Source organism: Canis aureus, chromosome 6 (assembly GCF_053574225.1).
Source record: "Canis aureus isolate CA01 chromosome 6, VMU_Caureus_v.1.0, whole genome shotgun sequence".
In the NCBI taxonomy this organism is placed as follows: domain Eukaryota; kingdom Metazoa; phylum Chordata; class Mammalia; order Carnivora; family Canidae; genus Canis; species Canis aureus.
Genome location: NC_135616.1, coordinates 32,162,263 through 32,186,994, shown reverse-complemented (window position 1 = coordinate 32,186,994; position 24,732 = coordinate 32,162,263). Strand labels below are relative to the sequence as shown.

The window sequence follows — 24,732 nt, the reverse complement described above, 5'->3', positions numbered from 1 at the left end:
AAAAATGGTCAAGCACTGAGACCTGTGGCCTTATCTATGTACTGTATATGTACAAATATGATGATTCAGATCAAAGGTTGGGCAAGAGTTATTTAGTAGTGGGGGTAGGACCTCAGGTGGAAAGATCACAAGGTCAAATATCCTTTGTACTTTGCCCAGCATTAAGCCTGGTGGTTATTGTTGAGATTCATGGATTGACTTAAAAAGCAATATGCATTATCTATATATTAGTTTTAAACTATGCAAATATGAAGAGTATTAAACTACTTAGGCTGATATTGAAGATTCTCTACCATCTGATCTGTTTACTTTTTTTTTTTTTAAAAAAGATTTCATTTATTTATTCATGAGACACACACACACACACACACACACACACACACACACAGAGGCAGAGACAGGCAGAGGGAGAAGCAGACTCCATGCACTGAGCCTGATGTGGGACTCAATCCTGGGACTCCAGGAACACGCCCTGCCCGAAGGCAGGCACTAAACCGGTCAGCCACCCAGGGATCCCTGTTTACTTCTTATTAACTTCCTTCTTAAGTCTCCTGCTCTAGTCATATTTTTTTACCCAATGCCTCATAAACCCAACTTGCATATCCACAGATGGTCATGTACCCACACTGTTGCTTATACAATTCCTTCTCCTACTGGCCATTAACATTTCATCTATCCTTCAAAAGTGAGATAAAATTCTATCTCCTTTGCAAACCAATCAGCCAATAATACTATTCCCTCCTTCCTCCCCTCCTTCCTTCCATGAAAATATTGTAATAGTTATTTAGTATTGGTGGTTGGTGATTGTTTTGTTTTGCATTTTCTTGTATTGAAAAAAAAAGTGTACAATGAGTTAGGGGACCCCTAGTTCCAAACTCACACTGACAAAACTTGTTGTCTAACCCAGAACAAATCACTTAACCTCTATGACACTCAAGTTTTTCTACTTATAAAATAGAATAATATTTATTCTACTTCTCTTGCAAGGTAGTTTTGGATCAAATGAGACACAACACAAAAAGCCCTTTGAAAAATATAAAGAACTACATGAATGTAAGACATATTATTGTCCTCCATACACAAAACCACAAAGAATCTCACAAAGTGCTAATACTGTATATATTCTGCAAAGCACTTAGCTGTAGTCTGCACTTAATAAATGAGAGCTCACACAAGCGAATTGTTCCACAGTTAAGACAGACTGGCAGAAATAGCAGTTAGAGACGGGAGGCTGGTTAAGAGGTTACTACCTGTATTGATAGAGAAGCTATTAAAAGCAAAATGTGATTTTTAACATCTCCAGGACTATGATAGAAATGAATAAAATTTTGTGCGCTTTATCATTTGTGACCCAGAAAAGAGAACCCTGAAGGCATGAAAAGTCTTAAAATAAATTATTTGTGTGCAAAAGGAGGCAACATATTCCACCGCTTTGACAATTTCAGTTTCTCCATTAAGGATACAAATAGGAGATGAGGTCATTTAAGCAAAATGTTCCCTGATTTGCTAAAGCCTTTCCTGACTACAAATTAATAAACCTGAATTCATTTTTGTGGCTCACAACTATCTCAGTGTCCAAACTTTCCTTCTTGACTGGTGGAGGAAGGTAGAAATTGCCTGGAAGGGTCTGGAGTGTGGTTTGGGAAGTGGTCAGAGCTGGCCTTTAGGTGCTCATCATGCCAGTGGAAGATCCAAGGTGGCAAGTACAGTGACAGGACTGGGGAACAGAAATAGGTGATGGCTCATAATTAGTGGGTGGTAGTGAGCTACCTAGAGGTTTGGCACTTTAACTAGTAGACATTCCCTGAGGCATAGTAGGGAGCACTTTTATAAATCACCCATAGCTCACCCTTTCCCAATTTTTGGGAAAGAGCTCTTAAGGATTTCCAGTTGTAAGGACATTGAACAATAGATTAATCTATTGCCTTAGAACCAAATGTGGTTATGTTTTGGTTCAGTTAGTATGAAAGAGACAGGATAATGAGTGTGAAGAGTTTAGACCCTAAGCTAGACTGCTTCTTTTTTTTTAAATTTTTTTTAATTTAAAATTTTTTTTTTGCAGTTTTATACCTTTATTTGACAATCAGCGATAAGCTAGACTGCTTCTGTTCAATTCCTGTCTCTGCCATGGATTAACTACTTGATGTGCCTTTGAACAAATTATTCACCCTCTCTAGGCCTCTGTCTTCTCATCTGTAAAACACAAATAATAATTCCAGAGCACCTGGGTGGTTCAGTCAGTCAGTTAAGCGCCTAACTCTTGGTTTCAGCTCAGGTCATGATCTTGGGATCCTGGGATCAAGGCCTGCTTCTGGCTCCATGCTCAGTGGGGAATCTGCTTCTTACTTTCCCCCTGCCCCTCCCCTACTCATATGCATGCTCTCTTTCTCTCTGTGTGTCTCTTCTCTTTTTAAAATAAATAAATAAATCTTTTAAAAAAAGAAATAATAATTCCTACTTCACGGGGTAGTTGTAAAGACTAAAGGAAATAATAAATGCAGTCAGTGCACGTTGCACAATGCATGGCAAAAAGAGAGTCCTCAGGAATTATTAACCGTTGTTATTGAATGGTTAATAGATTATAATAATAGAATGATAGAAGCAGGCAAAGTCTCTGCTTGTATTCCTTGCCTCCCCAGCTAAGTCTTGCTGTTTAAAGAAATACACTGTAGAGGTTTCTTTTCTAGTTTTATTGAGATAAAACTGACATATAATATTGTGCAAGTTTAAGGTGTACAATGTAATGATGTGATACATGTATATATCGTGAGATGTTTACCAAAATAAGGTTAACATCCTTTATTTTGCATAATTACCATTTTGTTGTTACAGTGAGAACACTAAAGCTCTACTCTCATAGTGACTTTTAAGTGTATAGTATAGTATTTTTAACTATAGTCATCATGCTGTAAGGGGTTTTGAGAACTAGTGCCTTGCTACTCAAAGCATGCTCCACAGACTAGCACCATTGGCACCTCCCGGGAGCTTATTAGAAATGCAGCATTTTAAGTCTCCCCAGCCAGACCTACTGAAATCAGAATCTGCATTTTAACAAGGGACCTGGTGATTCCTGTGCTGATTAAAGTTTATAAAGTACCACCCTAGAGCAATGACACAAACGGTGTTTTTTGGAAGAAAGAGAGACCAGAGGGAAGAGAGGGAGGGAGGGAAAAAGGAAGGAAGTAAGGAAAAGAAAGGGAAAAAGAAAGAAGAGAAAATAAAAGCAAAGAAAAGAAAAAACAAAAGAAAAGAAAAAAGAAAGAAGTCATATACTGGTGAGCAGTTTGAGACTGCTGATTGGTCCTAATACACTGGAACAAACACCATTAAAGGTTAGGATGAGAGGTAAACAAGCAGTCACAACTGCAGTATATTTACAATAAGAATTGGTTAAAGTTGGTATGATATACTGAGACCTAAAGAGGATACGGCATGGTAGAAAATTTTTTTGAAGTCCACTTTCTTTCTTTTATTTTTAAGATTTTATTTATTTGTTCATGAGACACACACACACACACACACACAGAGGCAGAGACACAGGCAGAGGCAAAAGCAGACTCCATGCAGGGAGCCCGATGTGGGACTCGATCCCGGGACTCCAGGATCACGCCCTGAGCACTGCCAAGTCACCCAGGCATCCCTCCACTTTCTTTAATATACAAAAAAAAAAAAAAAAAAAAGAGAAAGAACAAAAAGTAAATGAAACATTTCCACATTTGATTACACTGCTCTCTAGCTTTTTATATTAACTTTACTATTCAAACAATGGACAGTAGATAAAACAAAAACAAAAACAAAAAACAAATACATCTACCATATTTATTCTATATTGTATATAGCTGTGTTCAGAGAGACAATTTCTTTTATTTCTCTACTGCTCAGGAATTCAGTTTTATATAAAATTGAACTTGCCTCAAAAGCTCAGGGAGACTAGAAATTACGGGTGCTTATCCTGTGGTATCATTATGCAATTCAAAGAATGGTGCAGCTACCAGCTTGTAATTTTAGAGACCACAAACAAGGCATCTTCCTGAAGTTGAACCAAAAACAACTTGTGTTCCTTAGGTTGTGTAATATCTGCAGAAATCCATGGATATCGAGGGAAATTCAAAATTTGGTATCTGTTAGTTACCAATGCAGCTATCAATGACCTGGATAGCCCAGTATCCCTGTTAAGCTTTTAATCTTTTAATGTCTTCTGGGTTAAGTTCACTTAACTTGGTAACTTAGTTGTTCCCAGCTGTAGCAATAACTCATGGGCCAGTCAGTACTCATGCACAATCAGAACCCCTTCTATGATCCTGCTTTTTCCAATTTTATCAAATTCCTCATTCATGCAATGAAATCTAGTTGCAACAGAGTTGTCCTTGTAGAGGAACTTTTTTATACCAAAAGTATTATTACTAAGAGGGTACAGGTTGACGGTGCACTCTAGGGTGAGGGGCTTGGTTGGCTCAATATACTTGTTGCCAAAGTGGTTGACACCCCCACACCCTCTGCCCTTTCCTCTCCACTTGGGGACAGCCAGTCTGCAATTGCATAGCATCATGAACATGCTGGTAATCTCAGGCATTGGTGATGAGCTGAAAGGGGGAGACCAGAAACTTTCCCTGTGCTGGAAGTGGTATTCTGCGTTCTGCTCAGCAGTAGCCATCACTCTTAATATGGGAACATCAGTTGTGTTTGATTATAGTAGATGCTCATCAAATATTTATTGATTTATTGATGGACCTTTGCCTGACCTAGTAATAGAGTGGTTAAAATGTTGAATTAAATAGCTACTAAGTCGGCATGAGCAATACATTATTTTCTGCTCTTCTGAAAATACTTTTTTCCTGATAATCCTTTTTTTCAGAGAAATAGTGAAATCTCCATACAGTGGTATATGCTCTTTCCTCCTGTTGGCACTTAATGACTTTCATTTGTATTTTTTTAAAAATTATTTTATGGGGTATATATATCTTGTGTCTCCAACTAGATAGCAAACTCTTAGATGGTAGGAAAGTTATATTTTTGGTGGTTCCTCTAACATCTAGCATAATATTATAAATGTATATTATTAAGTTCAAATATTTATAGAACTGAATGAATATACATCTAAAAGAAAATAATTTTACATTGGAATGGCTAATGATAGGAATTCCTCTTGACAGCAATAAAGATTTCAGTTTATTGAATATTTCCTGTGTGTTAGGTATTGCTAAGTGCTTTACTTATGAGGTCTCATAATTTTCTTAATGATATTATGAAATAGCTGCCTTCATTCCCTACTTTACAGAGTGGAGCTCAGAAGAGTCATGTGACTGTCTCAGGGTCACACTGTCAGGCATGTCAGAAGTGAGATTCAAAGACATCTGGCAACTATGCTATTCTTCTTCTCACATAAGAAGTGGGTGGGATTCTAAGTTCACATTCTCTATTTTCCAATGCGGGTAATTCATAGGAAAGACACCAGTAGCATTAGACCCCAGCTGAAAAGATCAAAGAAAACCAGAACTCTCCTGGGAGATCCTTTGAAGAAATTTTATTTTCCTCAGTTTTTTCAATTTGGGTTACATATGATTTTCCCTATGGGCTTTGGGTGTCTTTATAAAACCTTTGAGGCCAAGACACAGCTTCCAAATGACATTGCACTAATGGTATAACAAAGTGGACATATTTCACATTAGCTAGTGAGATCAGGTCAAGGCCCATGCTTTGAACTCTACTTTTTCTAAAATACTTCCCTGACTCTGCCTGCTTTGATCTCTTACTTTCTTTCTAGTATGTTTGGTATTTATTACATATTTGACATAGACATACACTAGCCTCATATGGCTAGTTACCTAGAGAACCCATATGTCAGGTTTGGTCTCCTTTCTCCTTAAATCTAGGTTGGCCTATATTCCTGTTCCATGCCCTGCATAAAATACATTGCTCTCCCCAAGATTTTCAAGAGTTCAAAATAGGTTATGTTGTAGGTTTCGGTGTCTGGCTCTAGATTCTTGCCTTCTCCGAATTCTAGATTTTCCATCTTGTGTTTTCTCCCTGTTTATTTCCATTGTGGCCTCTATCCAAGCATGGATCTTAGTCCATTTTTCTCATTTCCACAAAGATACCATTTTTTTTGTGTGTGTTTTGCAATTTGCAGACTCTACTGAAAGTTTAGGGAGAAGAGGGGAGTCTATACTCTAGCAAAGCAAAATCTCAGAATCAAATATTAGGCTATTTTTAATCAAAAGTCCTTCTCCCACTTCTGTAAGTTGCTGGGCTATTCTCTCTTCTCCTTTCTTCTACTCCTATCCCAACAAAATCCAGTATTTCCCCTCATTTTATTATGCAAAAAAATTCAGCTCTTGTCTGTCCCTATTTCTAAATTCAGGTCTTGGTCCTTTTCTGCAAAGCCAAATAGTCTCCATAGAACTCCTTATTTATCAAGTTCTTTTTTTTTTTTTTTTTTTAAAGATTTTATTTACTTATTCATGAGACACACACACACACACACACACACAGGCAGAGGGAGAAGCGGGCTCCATGCAAGGAGCCCGATGTGGGACTCGATCCAGGGCCTCCAGGATCACGCCCTGGGCCAGCAGCACCAAACTGCTGAGCCACCAGGACTGCCCTTAATTATCAAGTTCTTTTGGAGAAAGGAGGGACTTCTATTTTCAGTTACTTATTATTATTTTCTTAGTTACTTATTAATACTATTATACATTTCACTCCCTATTTACAGGCAAATTTCCTTAAGCATTAGGACTACATTTTTCTTCTTTTCTACTCCTATAGAAAATTTCAAAGTTAGTTCGTTCATACTTGTTTAGCTGAATAGACAGACAAGAAAGACAAACAGGTATAGACATAAAGTTGGGGAAGGAAACAGAAAGAGAAACAAGATGGTCTCATCACTTTACCTGTTACTTGACTGAGCCTAGGGGTCCTATCCAATAGTGTCCTTCATATTTGGGTGAGGGATGATAGAGAGTAGCTTAATTCCTTTTCTGCCTCAAAATGCTTCTTGCTGTCTATCTCTCTTGTTGGATTCCTGTCTTTTCAGGTTAGTTTCTGTCATCTTTCCTGCTAAATGCTTTGCCCTTTCAATATGAATTTCTCTTCTTCTATGGGAAAGTGGAAATCTGAAGATCCAGAGTGGGAGGCCACAGAGTTATCTGAACCAAAGTGGACCAGAAGTAAGTTTTGAAGTCAGTGTATGCAACTGAGAATCCTGAAACAAAATAAACAAGGAAATACAAAGGGGTGATGCATGTGGAAGGGAGAGGCAGACATTATGGGCTCCAAGAAAGTTTTAGAACTACTATTGTTTTTCATAGGTTTGTTTTGCTTTGTTTTGGTTATGAGCAGGACAAAGGGCATTTATGTTCTAGCTGAAAGGGCACAGGGTAGGACAGATACTATTCACCCCTTTTTCTGAAGAATATAGATAAAAAATGTTTATTAAAAGCAAACTATGTCCTAGAGGTTATATCAGATTTTTGCTCTTTCTAAATTTTTAACACAAAAATATGCATACTTTTGTAAAAACTCTAAGCAGATCGTATAGATTATATGTTTATGTACAGCAGAAATGTGAAGTACAAAGTTCTTCATCTCAGTACCCTTCTATCACAATCAGTTTCCCCTATGTAGAGCCTCCACTGTGAACAATGTCACTATTGCTAAGACTCAGAATATTCCATTTGTTTGATGTTGGAAGGGACAATTTTTTTTTTTTCTGATCACTAGAGGGGACTTGTCTTTTGTTCTCTCATGAAATAATCTTCTCAAAGTTTCCTTTACTCATGACCTATGTTTTCAGATGACAAACATACTCAGATTCACATTTTTGAGCAGTCCTCAATATATGAAAATTGTGCATGGTCTTCCATGCTATTTTGTTTGTTGTGAAATTGCAGGTTATATATGGGTGGGACCAGGCTATTTCATACTGTACTGTTCACAAAGGGAAATATTAGGGTCATGGGAAGTTGTTCTACAGGCCAGGCAAGCCATAGCATATAAGCAGTACTCTACTGATACCTTATTATGAACTACTGACAGAGAATAAAATAAGTGATTCTTTTAATGAAGATGAAATGCATGGTTCATTGAAGAAAGCAGAAATGTCACTTGCTACTTTCAAAATTGGACCATTTGGTTGAACATTTGTGTTGCTTTATTTGCTGCTTATCAAAAGATTTAGATAGGTCTTACAAAGTTCTTACTGAATTTGCGAGTATAACCAGAGAAAAAGAAAGTTAAAACAAATAAAGAAAAAATAAAGTGAAACTTACTAGACAAATTTATATCCAGGAGTCTGTTATTTCAAGAATGGTCAAGCAGGCCACATAGTTGGTGGGGGAACCAAGTAAACCTGGACTAAGAGACAAAGAAGAGCTGATTGTGTAGAACCCCAGGCCAAACACCTGTTATTCAGTCTCTACAATCTTCACATACTACTCCCTGGTATTCTTCATGTGGTTTGTCAAGGCCTAATGGCAAAGCTTTGGATTTTAGTATTTCTTGTATGCAATCAAGAAACTATGAATAAAATAATTTCACTTTCCACCCATTCTTTCTAGAGACCAAAGAAATGGGCTTGTATCACATGAGTGAATTAGGTTTACTAGGTGCTAAGCTTCTTTAGATAAGGGCTTGCACTTTATTTGTTTTTTAAAAGTCCCCTCACACTTAGCACAGTGAGGGGCACCCAAGAGACAATAACATATATTTTGTGTTTGTTTTCATTTGTTGTTGTTAAGCGTAAAGGGAATTGACTGACCATTTGATTAAGGATTCAGAGCTACTGAAAAGTAGGCAGACTCATATTAATCTGATATTGTTTAGATGGGTGCTATATGACATCTGTGGAAAAAGCCAAATGATCATTCAAACTCTTGTCTCATCTAAAGAGTTTTGTAGTCAATCTAAGTACTTATGATAAACTGTGTAATAGGAGGAAACAATCATAAAATGACCCTTTTCCAATTGCTTCAGAGACAAGCAAATTAACACTTTGTCACAGACCCATTTATTTTAATTGTTCTCTCCTAGGTAATATCAAAAAGTCAACATGAGTAGAGGAAACAGAACAAAACAAAACAAAACAAAACAATTTGTTCCTCATTAAATGTTAGAAAAGCCCAAGATAAACCTATTTAAAATTGATCTGATAAGCCCTGAGAACCGTGATGCACTGATGTGTTTTCCTCAGCTAATGGTCTTCAGCTAATATTTATCCATTGCTTTGAGTAACCATTAATCTCCTGTGTTGAGAAACTCCACAAATGCAATTTCTAGGGCATTTAACCTTTCCACGTTTGCTGTCTCTTGAGTTTGGGTGACTCGCTTGTGGTGTATACTCAATTTCATTTAGTTTTCTTGGGTCCCAATTGCCAAGATAATAGCACCAACTCCATTTAAAATTAGTCTTTCTCCTTCCACAATAACACAGTGATATGTTCCTGAGGTGTAATGAAGTTAAATTCATTTTGCCTTCCCATACTTACATTCTTATCCATTACTACTTTCTCTTCCCTGCAATGCACTCCCTGCTATTTTTCTCCTCTGTAATTTGACATCAGGAATGACCACATAGGAAACAGCTGAGCAGTGTAAATGCCTTTCTAATGATCTCAAAGCTTCACCACAAGCTTAATAATATTAATGTCCTCAGTTCAATCTTTAGTGATCTTATTTTTTGTTTGTTGCTGTTAAAAAATTTCCATAAACTTAAATATGCAGCCAACTTAAGTTCACTTTTTAACCTAAGGATGTCGGATCCACCCGTTCCCTCCTCCCTCATCTCTTTCCTCTCTCAAGTTACCTTAGTCTGGGCCTGACAAGTAAAGCTTTTGAAAAAAATGACCACAGTTCTGAACAAAGCCTGTTGTTGCAGGTAATTGTTGAAATATCAAGGGTATTGCGTCCTCCATTACTTAAGCTCTCATTTGTGGTTTTCATGGTTTTGAGGAATGTTTATAGCTGACAGTCCTTTCTTTACAGCTCTATCCTTCAAGCTCTGGCTGATACTGCTAAGAATGACCGCTTGAGTGACTGATAAAATGTCAAGATGCCATTATTTCCAAGAGAGTGTTTGGGAGCAATAAGATCTGTTTCAATTTATCTCATCCACCTGAATTTAAGTCTTAGGTTTAACTTCGTTGGCTGCTACAACCAAATTGTCTCTGGGTTTTTGAGAGAACAGCCATCATGGAATGCAGAGAGGGTTATAATGATGGTCACGCCATGACATTTGTGTTGTATTTCACTGTGCACATTGGTGCAATATTTTGGACTTAATTAATACTCTCCAGGAACCTCAGTTTATGGATGGCAATAACCATATTTTAGATCATGCGAAATACTGCAACAAAAATTCAATTCATAAGGCAGATGGCAAAGCCTAGTTTGAAGAACAACAAAACAGGAAGATTTACAGTGAGTTTCAGAACTCTTCAACTGGAATCCAGCCGCTGCCAAAGCTCTGTTATTTCACTGGAGGGTAACAATCTGTGAGGGTCATTAGTGTCCTCATAAAAACTGAGATTAAACAGTAGTCAAATGAAATGAATAAATAGTTGAGGCTTTTTCTGTGCAATAGAAGTGGAGTTGTTTAAAAAGCAAGGTTTCCAAATGTCCAAAAAAATCATTCTTGTAGTCATTTGTTTTCAACCTGGAATTTACTAAAGTAATAATTTTTAATGGAATGAGAAGGATCTTGTTATATTCTCAAGTATACAGAATACAAGAAAACATTTCATTAGCAGGCATCTTTTCTGTCTCTCTCTTTCAGAGCTAAGGACTCAATGTGGAAACAGTTATGATGTAAAAGAAAGGCTAATGAACAGGATGCCAATAGCCCCACTGCCTTGGTGTTTCTGATTTTGGCACTGTCACAAGCACCATATAAAATAAAGTATGGTTCACATAGGTTTTAATCAGATGAAGCACAAAGTTCATAAACAGTTTAGATGTCTTTTAACTTTTCTGAAACTGGTAGGGAAGGCTACTGTGGTGGAGATCTGACCACACACAGACTCAGCAAGCACTGTGGCTCTGCCTAAGGACTAAAGAAAATGGTACAGTGAAATAAATCTTTAAGAATTATAGTAAATGAAAGCCACGCAACATCATAGGATTTTAATTATTTCAGAATAGACTTCTGTGACTGTTTTGTGTGTGTGCACGTGCATGAATGGAATTTGCAGCAATTATTCACATTAATATTTTTTCTATTCTAAAAATTACAATTCTGTTTAGTTATTATAAAATTTAGCAGATGAGGAGGGGAAAGGAGGATAGAGCAATGATTTAAATTTCTATTTTCTACGGCCAGAGATTTTGGAAGGATCTGAAGAGTAGAGGCATTAAGTAGTTATACAAAGGACAGCTAGACATTTCTTAGGCAACCACCATTTGTGTTTCATCAACTCTATTATGGACCATACCACTTCTAACCACTACCCCTGCCCAACTAGCCAGACAATACAAGTATCTTATGGAGAGTCACACACTCAGATGTTACTCCTATAAATCTTCTGCTTCAATGTGTGTACCCTAGACCCGAGCTCTCCCTTGATGTGTACCTTGGCAACACTGAAGTACTGTGAACAGGTTATAGGTGTGCCAAGATACTGATTCCACAGCCTTCTTGGTAGCCAAGCAGGCCTGAGGTGCCGCCGTATGGTTGCCTTTAGCTATGATTAGCCTTTATAGATAATGCCGTTGTTTCGTAAAAATGTGTTCACTTTCTATGTGGTCATCATATTCACATAGTTGTGAAGTGCTGCTCTAGACCTCAATTTCCTATGAAATGAGGGGGATTGGACAATTCTATTCCCATGGTCCATTCCATCCCTATAATTCTGCAAGCATATATCAGCCTGCAGTTAAAATACCCAGAACTCCTTGTTCCTTTAGCCCTAGTTCCTTCAGCCACAGAGGCTCATAAAAATTGAATTAAAAAACATGGAAAAATGTAGTAGAGTATATTTCATGTACTAGAAATCTACTACCTGATTTTTATTGGACTCTGTGCACAAGAGGCAAACCTTGTTTTTGTGGTAACAAAGGAGCCCAAGGAACTATAACATGATCTATTATTTAAAAATACTGTTATATTAAAGGACCTGTGACGTATCTTTGTGATCCATCCAGTCCTTTGCCTCTTCTATCTGATTTGTTGTTTTTGGCCATCCCCAGTGGTTAGCTAGATGAGCTCCCAAATTCTATGCAGAGAAGGACCTGGAAAGAGAAAGATAATTATTTGCTCTGCGGGTGAGTGTACGAGGAAAAAGAGGAAGAGGATGGAACTGGCTGACACTGAGATGTTCAATAGCAGTCTCTTTCTAAGAAATCAAACTTAATCATTTGTTGGAAATGATGCAACATTTTCTTCTAGATTTAGGGTAGTGGAGAAAATCTTTTTTGTCTTCATTTTACTTTAGTTGCATTTCAGAATTCCATGTCAGGTTTGCAATCATCTTCTGACATCTTCAAGATCCTGCTTATTCCCTTGGAGAGACATCGTTCTTTATAGATCTCATAGACAAAGACAAAGTAAAATGGTATCATTTTCACTCTACAAAACTTCACTTTAGCACACAATTACTTTTGAAGCCTTCCCTGGCTGATTAAAGTTGGTAATTCATTCCCTAATATATAGCTCCAGCATTTTTCAATTACTCTATGTTCCTTAGTATATCTTTTTCTTTCTTTCTTTTTTTTAGTATATCTTCTTCTAAGGTAAATGAAATAATATTTATGAAAGGGCTTTGCAAACCATATGACACGTTACAGACCTAAGACTTTACTATAACTATCATTTAGTTAATTAGAATATAAATACAATAAAATACTATCTTAATTTGTTCAATATTTTTTTTCATTTTGCCATCATGCCTATTTCCTTTACATGTTATTTTGTAAGTATTTCTTAAAACCTAAAAAAAAGATTTTATTTATTTACTCAAGAGAGAAAAGGAGAGCAGCAGCAGGGGAAGGAGCAGAGGGACAAGCAGACTCCTTTCTGAGCATGGAGCCCAACATGGGGCTTGATCCCAGGATCCTGAGATCATGACCTGAGACTTGTAAATCAAGAGTCCGCTGCTTATGCCGGCTGAGCTATCCAGGTGGTACCCCATTATTTTGTAATTATTTCCTGTGTCTTTATTTATAAGTACAGTAAAGGCAAGGGCAAGCTCAAGACTCTTATAAACTGCCTGGTCTTGTATTTCTGACTATGTTCTGTGTTCTCACTGTATGCACAGAAGATAAGGAAGTCTGTTCACTGCCTTTCTAACCCACAATGATACATTTAACTGAGAAGACAAGATCAACATATATGAAACTATCTTAGAAAAACATACTATCTTAGAAAAACATGAGAGATAACTGATAAAGTTCTAAAGTACCTTGAACATTTGGTATCATGGAAACTTGAGAAGGCATGATGATATGCAGATAGCTGTTAACTTGGTGGATGGATCAGGGGAGACCCTTCTGAAGTTGGTGCTGAGCTAGGCTTTAGCAGAGGAATAGGATTCATATTTACAGATGGGGGAAGCATGCATGAGGAAATTCTTTTCTTCAAATACCATGACACATCATTGCTACCCAAATGCCCATTCTTTACATAAGCACCATGTCTTCCCAAATTGCTACACATTCATAATTTTTTTTTGTAAAGAATATTGGTAACAGTAGTAGGGTATATATACATGAATATACTACTGCCACCAGAATATGAATTAAGCATCAGTTAAAATCAACGAATAATTTCAAGCACTCTCTCTCTCTCTCTCTCTCTCTCTCTATATATATATATATATATGCCAACACTACATGTTATAGGAAATATAAACTTATAAACATAACAATGGAATATTAATCACTTTTTTAAAGATTATTTATTTATTTATTCATGAGAGACACACACACAGAGAGAGAGGCAGAGACATATGAAGAGGGAGAAGCAGGCTCCATGCAGGGAGCCTGATGTGGGACTCCATCCTGGGACTCTGGGATCACACCCTGAGCTGAAGGCAAATGCTAAACTGCTGAGCCACCCAGGCATCCTTTGATCACTTTATTAAAAAGCTAATATTTTGGGAGGTTGGAAATATTATTTTAATATAATGGAGAAAGTGAGGAATCAGTTAACCTGAATTTTATCTCAAAATTTTCCCTAATTCATTGTTAGAACATGGGGAAAAGCTCTTATCTTTCTCAGGTTTTAGTTTTCCCTCTTACAAGTACAGGAGTTGGGTTATATTAGTTTTCCTTCCCATCATCATGGCCTCCTGCCAGTTTCTTACCATTTCTGGGAGGGACTATTCCCACGGATGCCTAATTGAACTCCCGGTTCTCTGGACTTGCTCTCCTCTTCTCTATTTTCCATATATATGTGAAGAAAATAAATGATAGCTCCAATATGACCATGGAATTCTCCTTACCACTCTTAAGGCTCTACTTAGGGTCTCTGTAGGGCAAAATCCCAGTTCTTTAACATGGCACAGGAGATTCCCTATAATTAATCCTACTTCTTCAGTCTTCTAGCCCTCTAAAATTTCTGGTTTACATCTGGGTAATACTAAAATATTACCCAGTAATACCTGTAGTTTCCCAGAAGTGCCATTTTGCCCCTTAATTCTGGGAAATCTGTTTGTGCATGTGACCCCTCTTACAGGGAACATCCTTCCTTTTCTCTCCATGCTGGGCTCGCTTATTTCCTAACTCCTTCCCTTCCTAGTGTTTCCATGAAGCTCCACAATCACTGAGCCTCCATCTTGTTTATATCTGTCATCCCCTTTGGTCAGTCATTGCTTTCAGGTTGGACGCTGTATTGTATTCACTTTTTCTTGGCACATAGGAAGCACTCAATAAATATTTTGGAATGTGTGAATCCATGAATGAAGAGTGTGTGCATTCTATTTCCTATGACAGTGGAAGCTCACAGAATACAGATGAGGAAAAATTAAGAGACTAGAATGAAGAGTGGTTAGTGTTGGCTAGAGGGATTGAGTTAGTTAACTTTTGATGAGTGAGTGAGATTTTAAAAGGCAAAAATAGGGAGATAGAAAATTCTTTTTTTTTAAGAATAGAAAATTCTAGGCAGTTGAAACATAAATAGGATATTTCTGTTAGCAGGACTACTTACAGAATTTGACTTATTCTGAATTATTCCCAGACTTAGTGGTTTAAAAAATAATTTATTGTTTTCTGTCATGGTTCTGTGGGTTAACCAGGCTCTCCTAAGAAGTTTTTGCTCGGGTGTCTAAGGCAGTTGTCTTCAGAGATTAGCTGGGACCAGATCATCTGAAGGCTCAAGTGAACTGGAGGTCCAAATGGATGGCATTTCACTCACATGTCTGGAGCCTCGATACCCTTCAAGTGCCTATCTATCAAAGTAGCATAGACTTACACAGGCTATAAAACACCAGAGTTGGAAGATGCCAGACCAGCTAAGGATTATGCCAGGACGGGTCATGAAATCACTTTGCCCTATTTGCTCAATCCACATTAACATAGGGTCCATCAGGATTCAAGGGAGTAGAGAAATAGGCTCTATCTCTCATTGGGGAGGGCAAGATCATGCTGTAGAATACATAAGATAGGAGATATTGCTATAGCCCTCTTGGAAAATACACTCTACTGGAGGCTTTTTTCTGAGAATAGTATGGTCACAGAAAGGGGAATATGACCTCTTAGACATAAGGAAAGTTAGCCTGAGCCCAGAGAGCTCTGCATGCACAATCTTATTAAAGTTTAAATAAAAGGTGTGCTGTTCAATCAGTAGGCAGTTTATAGTGTTTTTCATGCTGCTGGAGTAGTTGTTCTCTCTCAACCCTCTTGAAACTTTTTTGTTTTAATATGTGTTTGTTCTACATTGATCTATTTTGCTGAAATTGTGTATCTTATGACAGGATATCAAGATGTCTCTTTATTTTTTATTTTTAACACATTCATTCATCTTGAGACAAAATGTAAGCTGAGCAAACTTATCACATAGGAATATCTTCTGTATATTTGATAGATTTCAGTTAAATTTAGTACACATGTAGGGGTCGTAGAAATAACAGATTGCATTGGGGGATGGCTACAGTTCACTGAACTGCTAGGGTAGCCATCTCTGAATACCTTCCAAAAAATTGCTTGCAGTAATTGATGCCCTGGGAGAAGCTAATGTATTGGCAGAGGGAATAGAAATTTAAGAAAACTATGTAGTGATTTGGTCGATGACATAGCCAGACTATATAAATTTAGACACAACTGTCATTTTAGTGAAAACAGGTTTTGGGTTATTTTTTTCCCCTGCCAAAGTTCCTAAATAATTATATCTCTACTTCAGGATACTCAGGTACAGTTTCCGGGTCCAAGAAATCTTAGGAAGATTTTCAAAAAGCCAGAGCACTGTAAGTAACAGCCCATCTGTCCCCTAATTTTAGAGTATTTTTTTTTAAAAGAGAGATCTCTTTCATTTTTATGCCCACCTTTAAACTGTAATGCAAATGATTCAGCAGGCTACCCTGGTAGATGATAAACAAATATTACCTGCTAATTTCCGGTTCTATTACCTAACATATCTACACAAGTAATGGCAGTACCACAGAAAATGCTATCACTATGTTGAATTTTAGTACCATGTCAATGAGCACACTGAGAGACTTCCTAGGAAATAGTCCTGTGAAAATCATTAATGCTTTCATAATGTGAATGTATTTTCTTTTAAAAACAATGTTCACTGCATGAGAGTGTTTTCCTGTGAGGACCCTGTTCTTAGTATCAGAAGAATCAATTTCTTCTGTGCACCTGGCTTGGGTTTTATCTTCCAAACAGTAAGTGATGTGACTACTAGCTTCCCTTTTTTATTGTAGTTCTCTTGGAAGCTTGGAGACAAATTTGTATTCCATTTCTAGTAAGTGCACTGTATTATACACTATGTACACTTTTTAAAATTTATTTAAGATTTTAAAAAATTTATTTATTCATGAGAGACAGACAGAGAGAGAGAGAGAGGCAGAGACACAGGCAGAGGGAGAAATTGGCTCCATGCAGAGAGCTCGATGCGGAACTCGATCCTAGGACTCCAGGATTATGCCCTGGGCCGAAGGCAGGCACCCAACTGCTGAGCCACCCCGGCTTCCCTACACCTTTTTAAAAAAGATTTTATTTATTTGAGAGAGTTGAGTAGGGATTCTGATGTGGGGCTTGGTCCCAGGACCCCAAGATTGTGATCTGAGCCAAAGGCAGACACTTAACTGCTTGAGCTACTCAGGCAACCCATACTATGTTCACTTTTGAATTCTACTTTAAATCCTTCCAGGGACAACCAGGTACAAAACAAATAATCATATAGTTAATTTATCTCAAGTTGATTGATCTAGGATTCATTTGCCGTAACAGTTGCTTAACCCTACATGTGAACATCAACCTCACAGAGTTCTTAGAAATTAGAAGGTTGCAATCCCCTCTTTGATTTATGCAAGTTCATTCACCTTTCAAGTAAAGCAAAATAGAACTGTTTGGTTAGTCTTCATCCTAAATATGTATGGTGATGATGATGGTTTAGGAAATAGTTAATTGTTTGAAAAATTTTGTGGGAATGTAGTTAGAATTCCTGGCTTCTCTACATGGGGACTTTACTTCCAAATTGACTTCAGCTGGTAAATATTATAGAAAGGTGAATTCTAGCAGGAGCTCTGAATTACTTTTTTGTTCATTTGACAGAATGTCTACACTAACCCCACATTTTTTATGGATTGTCTCACATATCTCCCCTACTGAGGCTGTCGGAAATCTGTGATATGTGAGACCAAGAATGGTGTCCTCTGCTAAATATGTGCCAGGTAAAGGGGTGAGTTTTGATGGCATATATATTTAATTTTTGCCCCATTGACTGATACGAGGAAAAAGTCTAGATTAAAGAGAATAGACCCTCTGAATAAAATACCCAAACTTGGATACCAAAACATAGTACTCATTCCAGAGTGTTCATGTCTTTAGTTATAAAATGTATAAAGTATTCTCGTTGTTTAGCCCATGGTTTTACGCACATTGTAAAAACAACAAATAACAATTTATGATGGAAATAAACCACGTTTGTGGTTCACTACCACCCAAACAGCGATGACACTGACTCTCAATCTCTTTGACTTTGGATTTGAAACACAGTGACAAATGCTACCCAGCTGTCTGTCAGAAATAAATTTCTGGATTAAATCAACAGGGCTTCAACTCAATCTGGATAAAATTGTGGCAATGTTGACAGCATAAGGGCATGACTCTGAGGAACTCATCTGAAATGCATTCTTATCAGAGACTCATGTAGTAACATCTCAGAGAACCAAGAAAATGCAAGTAAGTCTGGGTTAGTTTTCTGGATAAGCAAGTGAATATGCCTCCCCTCCCCATCTTAAACCTGTGTTCCATTATAGGGAACATGCATTGTTTCTCTGTGGAAATCCTTTGTGTGCAGGACATAAGAACTTTGAATCAATTAATTACTCAAACAATGACTAAACTGTAAGTGCCTTTGAAGACATAATAAACATCTCAGTGGCAGATACAAACTTGGATATGATGCTATTCTCCCCATTGACCTGTTTAACATCTACTTGAGAAGATGCACTATGGGCATAAGATATAAGCAAATTAAAAGAGTATTGGGAGGAGGTCTCATGGAAGTTTAAAAACAGGAGAGGAAAAACCTGGTAAGGCTTTTGTGTTATGCCTCACAGAAGAAAAAGTGGATTTTTCTACATCCTTGCCATCTCGCCTTTGGTTCACTGATGCCAAAGCACTACTTGCCTCTGAACTTTTTGTAAAATAAGCACTAAATAGTTCCCTGAAAACCTGAGCCACTTTTAGTTGGGTATTCTGTTATTTGCAGATGAAAGTATCCTGCCTTGAAAACCAGCTATTCTAGACTTAATCTCATGAGAGTTCTGATGTATTCTGGCTTGTGTAGAATCATCTAAAACATTCCTTTGGGATGTTGCCATTTTTTAAATACTTTGTTCTTTGACCCAGTTAGAACATATATTTACTAATTCATAAAATACACTTTTATCGAATTATCTTCTGTGAGATAGGCTCCATGCTGGGCACTGGAAATTTAAAGATTAATGAGATGTCCTTCCCTTCACAGAGCTCACAAGCTACTGGGTGGAGGGTGGGGTGAGAGGAGACACAGAAAAAACTAATTTTAATGAATTGTGCTAAGTTCTGATATAAATATAAGGTGCTCTGAGGAATGAAAGTGAAAGATGTGGAATGGTAGGGTAATAGTGGGAATGGCTTCCCAAGAAAAGTTTCCCCAACATATCTTAGGAAGTCTTTTTAATGATAGGAATTGTAGACACCATGGCAGAATGGAGCCATGATTTGACAGCATCCTTTTCTCTGGTCTACAAATAATGCTTTGTGCAGGGCATATGGAAACATTCTTTCAACAAAGAGAGAAAGAACTCTCAGAAATGAGGAGAGCCCTGAATATAAAGTTATGAGCTATAGGAATTTGATCCCCTCTCTGTCATTCATCAACATAAGGTTGATGGTCACTTCTGTTCTTAGGATCTTCTTCCTTTGCTTCTAAAGGGAAAATCATTAGGCCAGCCCTCAGGTGGAGGTATGAGGCTGGCCTGAAGAAGAGAAGGAGATACCAAAAAGGGTGTTCCTAGTGACAGAAAGAAGTTCAACTGGGAACAAGTATGAGCAGGAAAATTGCAAGGAGAAGAAATAAGCCAACTAAAATAATAGGAAAGGCCAACAGAGTTTACCACATGCCAGGTATTTACATAGACTCTTTACTCATATTAACAAATTTTGTCTTCACAATAACTTTTTGTGGTAGTTGCTGTGCATATCTCAGATGGGAAACTGTGACCCAGGGATATTAAATATCTTACCCCAAGTCACACAGCAAGTATTGTAACTTAAGCATATGGGCTGCATTATAACCTAAGTATTTGTAGCACTCTTTTGCACGATGAGCCCTGGTTGATTAATACCATGATGGAAGTGAGACTGTGAATGAGAAAGAACATAAATCTCCATTGTGTAATTAAGGATAGTAGAGTGAGATAGACACTGTTATGATGTTCTTGAGTATTTAGCTTCTTTTGTAATCCGTAAGCAATCTGAAGATCAGGGTAAAGTAACTACATAGAACTGTAACACGTTTAGGCTGATGAAAATAATTTGGCTACAAGAAGAAAGTAATGACTGCATCTTGGATCTCATTCTACTGAATCTTCTAAGGGTAGGGGTAGATTGAAGGAAGTCTAAGACTTATTTCTTAGACTACCTTCTAAGGGTAGTCCAGGTGAAGGAAGATGATAACCTGAATTAAGGTATCAGCAGTGGAGATAGAGAGAAGTAGATGGGTTTGAGTTACAGAGGAAGGAAAAGCACCAAGATTTGGTGACTGGTGAGGTAGGAGGAGGGTAAAGGGAGAAAAAGAAGAAAGAATTAGAGATGACTAGCAGGTTTCTACTCCAGGTAAAAGGATAGAAGGTCTTACCTTACACAGAGATAAAGAACACAGGAGAGGTACATGTCTGGGGGAAGTGGAATAATGAGTTCATTTTTTGACATGTTGAAATTGAAGTACTTGTAAGATGTTCAAGTGGAGGTGTTCACTATATGATTCTGAAACTCAGGAGAAAGACAGGGCTGGAGATTGTGAAAATCCTCAGCACACAGGACCTTCTGGAGTTACAGAATAGATGAATTTTCCCAGGAAGATAAAGTAAAATGAAAAGGAAAATGAAAACAGAATACAAATATTTAAGATGCAGTAAAAGAATGTAAGTCCTTGAAGAAATGGCTGGAGAGGGAGAAGAAAAACCAAAGAATGAGGTTTCAAAGAAGCCAAGGAAAATGAGCAGAAGTGTTTCAGTGGAGGGGTGAGAACAATGTTTGCCACTGCAGACAGGCCACATACTACCTACTGAGTAAGATGTCCACTGGATTTAGCCACCCAGAGACCACTGCTGACCTTTGGGCAAGTAGGTTCACTGGAGCAATGGGGTAAGGAGAGGCTGGAAGTTGAGAGGAAGTGAAGATAATGGTTGTAGAGAATACTTCAAAAAGTACTAAGTGGTGAAGTAAGAGAGAGGGAGATACCTAGATGGAACAGACTTGGGTATATTTAATGCTGGTTAAAAGAGCCAGTAGCAAGGGAATTTTCAAAGAGAACAAAAAGGAATATTCTGAATAATGAGAAAAGTTGTGAAATAAACAACATTGACAAGGAAAAAACAAGTTATTTTTATATATGCCTCTTACCTAGACACCAACAGGGACTTCTGTCCAGGACTGCTTCCCTGGATGCCCCAGAAGGACTTGTAGGAATGGTGCATCAGCATGCTTTAGGGAACATAGTTTCTCTCTTTAAAGAAGATCAGAGAACCAATATGCTGCCCCCTTCCCACCCCAACATATTCATGGTCTTCTATGTGGGGATGGAGGGGGTTGGGAGAAACCTTCCAGCACATTCTACAAAGATGAGCACAGGTAAGAAAGAAATAATGAGCAGGGGTGCCTGGGTGGGTAGGTCAGTTAAGTGTCTGACTTCATCTCAGGCCATGATCTCAGGGTCTTGGGATTGAGCCATGTTGGGCTCTCTGAGCAGTGGGGAGTCTTCTCCGTCTCCTTCTGCCCCTCCCTCCCACTCCTGCTTTCTCTCTCAAATAAATAAAAATCTTTAAAAAATAATTCAATATGAGCAAAGCTGGTTTATTAGCAATGCTGACTAAAACAATAAGCAGGGAGAGTGGATGTGTAAAACTATCAAGTTTAATGAGTCTGGTCAGGCAAACCTTAGGTCTCTGAGGTAAAGTATAAATCGTGTTTCTTTGGCAACAAGAGGATAGTTCAGTGTGCTGTGTATTTAAAGATGGCATGGGGTGGGGGGATAAACAAAGGATAAAGAAAAAAAATTCCACAGGCCCTGGGATGGGACACCAACCCAGGTTGGTGGAGTGGCAGTTGCAGTATCTCTATTTTTAGAGCAGTTGTAGTATCTCTGTTTTTAAGAGAAGAGGGTTAATCTACTCCTTTTCTCTCATTTATTCATTCAAGCTAACACTCAATTTGGTACCTGTCTGCACTATTTTGGGTTCTGAGGACTCAAAAATTAATAAAGCCCCCTTTCTATTTTCATGGGGTCACAGTTTCTGGGGAAAGTCAGACATAAAGATAGTCCTTGTGCACTGTGGTAACTGCTGTCTGTAAAAAAAGATACGCAGAAGGAACCATGGGTGCCTAATCCTTCCTGGGCTAAGGAAAAACTTCAACTGGAGGCAAAAGATCTTCTCTTATTTTGAAACTATAGAAATAAATGAGACTATATCAGTCATGCTTTTTCATAAAGACATTTTTCCTATACTTAAAAATAATTATATATCTTTTATCTCAATTATGAACTCCTTACCCCATTTATACTTGCTAAGCATGTTGGCAGGAATATGTTTATCAAAGGACCACAGAAATCCATAGCTGGAGGAGACCTGAGCAGTCATTCTAACCATTGTACATTAATTGAAGAGTCTGTCATTATTCAAACTGTTATCATCCATATAAATCACCCATTACCAAACTACTCTAAAATGGTTATTTCGGTTACTGTGTAGTATCTACTTATACACATATGTATTTATATGGTTACTGACATAAAAATACAATAAAATATTTTTCTACTACTATTTAAAATTGAATTAGTTTTTTTTCCATATTATTATGGTTTGTATGATTTTGACTAGAATGGCTACATGGTAGTCTATTGCCTTGATCTACCTTAAGTTACGAAATAATTCCTTTAATTTTGGACAGGTACAACCACTCTACTTTATGGATAAAGCAACCAAGGCTAGTTAAGATATTTCATATTTTGGGTCTCCTGTGACTACTTTCTTTACACCATATCATCACTTTCATATGGAAGATGAGAGTTTTATTTGACTCAAAATTATTGGCAAAAAATCCTGTGAGGTTGGTTTCCTTAATGCTGGTACACCATTTGGTATTTGTAAAAGATCAAATCATGATGAAAAGCAGGTATCTGCTGAAAATAGAGGATACTGGTCAATAGACAAAGGAATATAGGGCACTTTTTCCCTCTGATCTAATGGTAGCTTTTTTTTTTTCTTTTTTTTGACCATGTTGGACAGATTCCATAGAGATCCTATATTCTCATATATGCATGTTAATGGATATGAGCTTGACTTATGCCTCAAGTAGTTAAAGCAGTAGCAGGTTTCTAAAGAGCTGGGATATTGGCAGAGGTGGAAACTAGTAGAATAGGTCACCCATGGGAAGCTGTTTTAGGAGGGTATTTCTTGAAGGAAGAGAACACTACCACGGAGGATAGGAGGGTGTTAGAAATTTAGGTATTGTGAAAAAAAAAAAAAGAAATTAGGTATTGTGGGGTGCCTGGGTGGCTCAGTTAGTTAAGCGTGTGCCTTCAGCTCAGGTCATGATCCCAGGGTCCTGGAATGGAGTCTCACATTGGGCGCCTTAATCTATGGAGCTCCTGCTTCTCCCTTTCCCTCTGCCTGCCACTCCCCCTGCTTGTGCTCTCATTTCCTGCTGTGTCAAAGAAATAAAGGAAAAAAAAAAGAAATTTAGGTATGGAGTTACTTATGGGAGGTAGGGGAGGCACCATTAAGTCTCCCTTCGAGTACTAGAATGTTGGTACTAGAAGGGACATTAGAGACCATTTTCAATTTATCAAATGCATAATTTGATGACAGGAGTTGAGCTAAAAGTCAGATATCATAATATCAAGTTGAGTGCATTGTCCATCAAAGGATGAATAAATACCTGTGAGAAATTTTTCCTCCTTCAATTACTAAGGACTTTCACATAAAATTTTGATTTCCTTTTTAAAAACTCCAGTTGCCCTACTTCTAATTCAACATGCCAGAAAAATATGTTTATGGTCTTCTTCCATTTGCTGGAGACCGGGAATCCAGACTGAAGAGTCCATGATTATAGTCTTCAGCTTTGCTTCAATATGTTTCAAAATATGTGTTTTAAAGTGTAGACCAGTTAAATAGACTAGTAGTATTCTTACTCAGTAACACCTCTCTAAATCCTCCTTCTGAAAATGCTGAGCTAATTGGGTCAGGTTTGAAGGAACATGCAGATAAAAGTTGGAAGCAGGAAGAAAACGAGTTGGAAAAGTTCTCCTTCTAGCATCCCAAAGGATATGTGCAAATAAAACAACAGAATCACAGAATTGTACTTTTAGAATTACTATCAGAAAGCATGTTATTTAACTTTTTTATTTTATAGTTTGAAAAACTGAATCTTAGACTTGTCCAGGTTTCAAGAGCCTATCAGTGGCAACATAAATTCACATTTTCTTTTTGACTTTAATGCTTTTTTGTCAACTAATGAAATAATTTTTGTTACTATTGTTTCAATGAAGCAGGATGAATATCACTGTGTGCAAAGGTATGAAACATCGCTATCCTTAAGAATACCAATTTGGTTTGCACAGGAAGAAATACAAAATAGACTCAAGAGCTTGATCCTGCATTCAGCTGGTGATTCTGGGAGAAGTTCATAGAAGGCGGACTTGGAAGAAGTGGACCTTGAGGAGGTAGGACCTGAGCTAACCCCTAAAGGATGGGATTTGAACTGGCAGGTGGTAGTTGAGGGAGAGTGCATTTCAGGCATTGCGTATTAGCATTGCCACAGGAAGAACCAGTGACTACAGAGAACATTCACTGCATTCTTTAGGATAGT

The 24,732-nt window shown here is 37.6% G+C and overlaps 1 long non-coding RNA gene and 1 pseudogene across 7 annotated transcripts in view; both read right to left on the bottom strand.

Annotated features, from left to right (window-relative positions):
- Positions 1 to 24,732, bottom strand: part of LOC144315678 (uncharacterized) — a 127,196-nt gene that overhangs the window by 96,926 nt on the left and 5,538 nt on the right. For 6 of the 7 annotated variants that reach the window (XR_013381450.1, XR_013381453.1, XR_013381449.1 and 3 more), the window contains exons 2-3: positions 12,108 to 12,222; positions 8,271 to 8,355 (exon numbers count right to left, since the gene is read on the bottom strand). This is a non-coding gene — a long non-coding RNA (uncharacterized LOC144315678). The remainder of the gene's footprint in view (positions 1 to 8,270; positions 8,356 to 12,107; positions 12,223 to 24,732) is intronic. The other variant, XR_013381452.1, reaches the window with a different exon arrangement.
- On the bottom strand, positions 3,879 to 4,654 carry LOC144315310 (cleavage and polyadenylation specificity factor subunit 5 pseudogene; annotated as a pseudogene).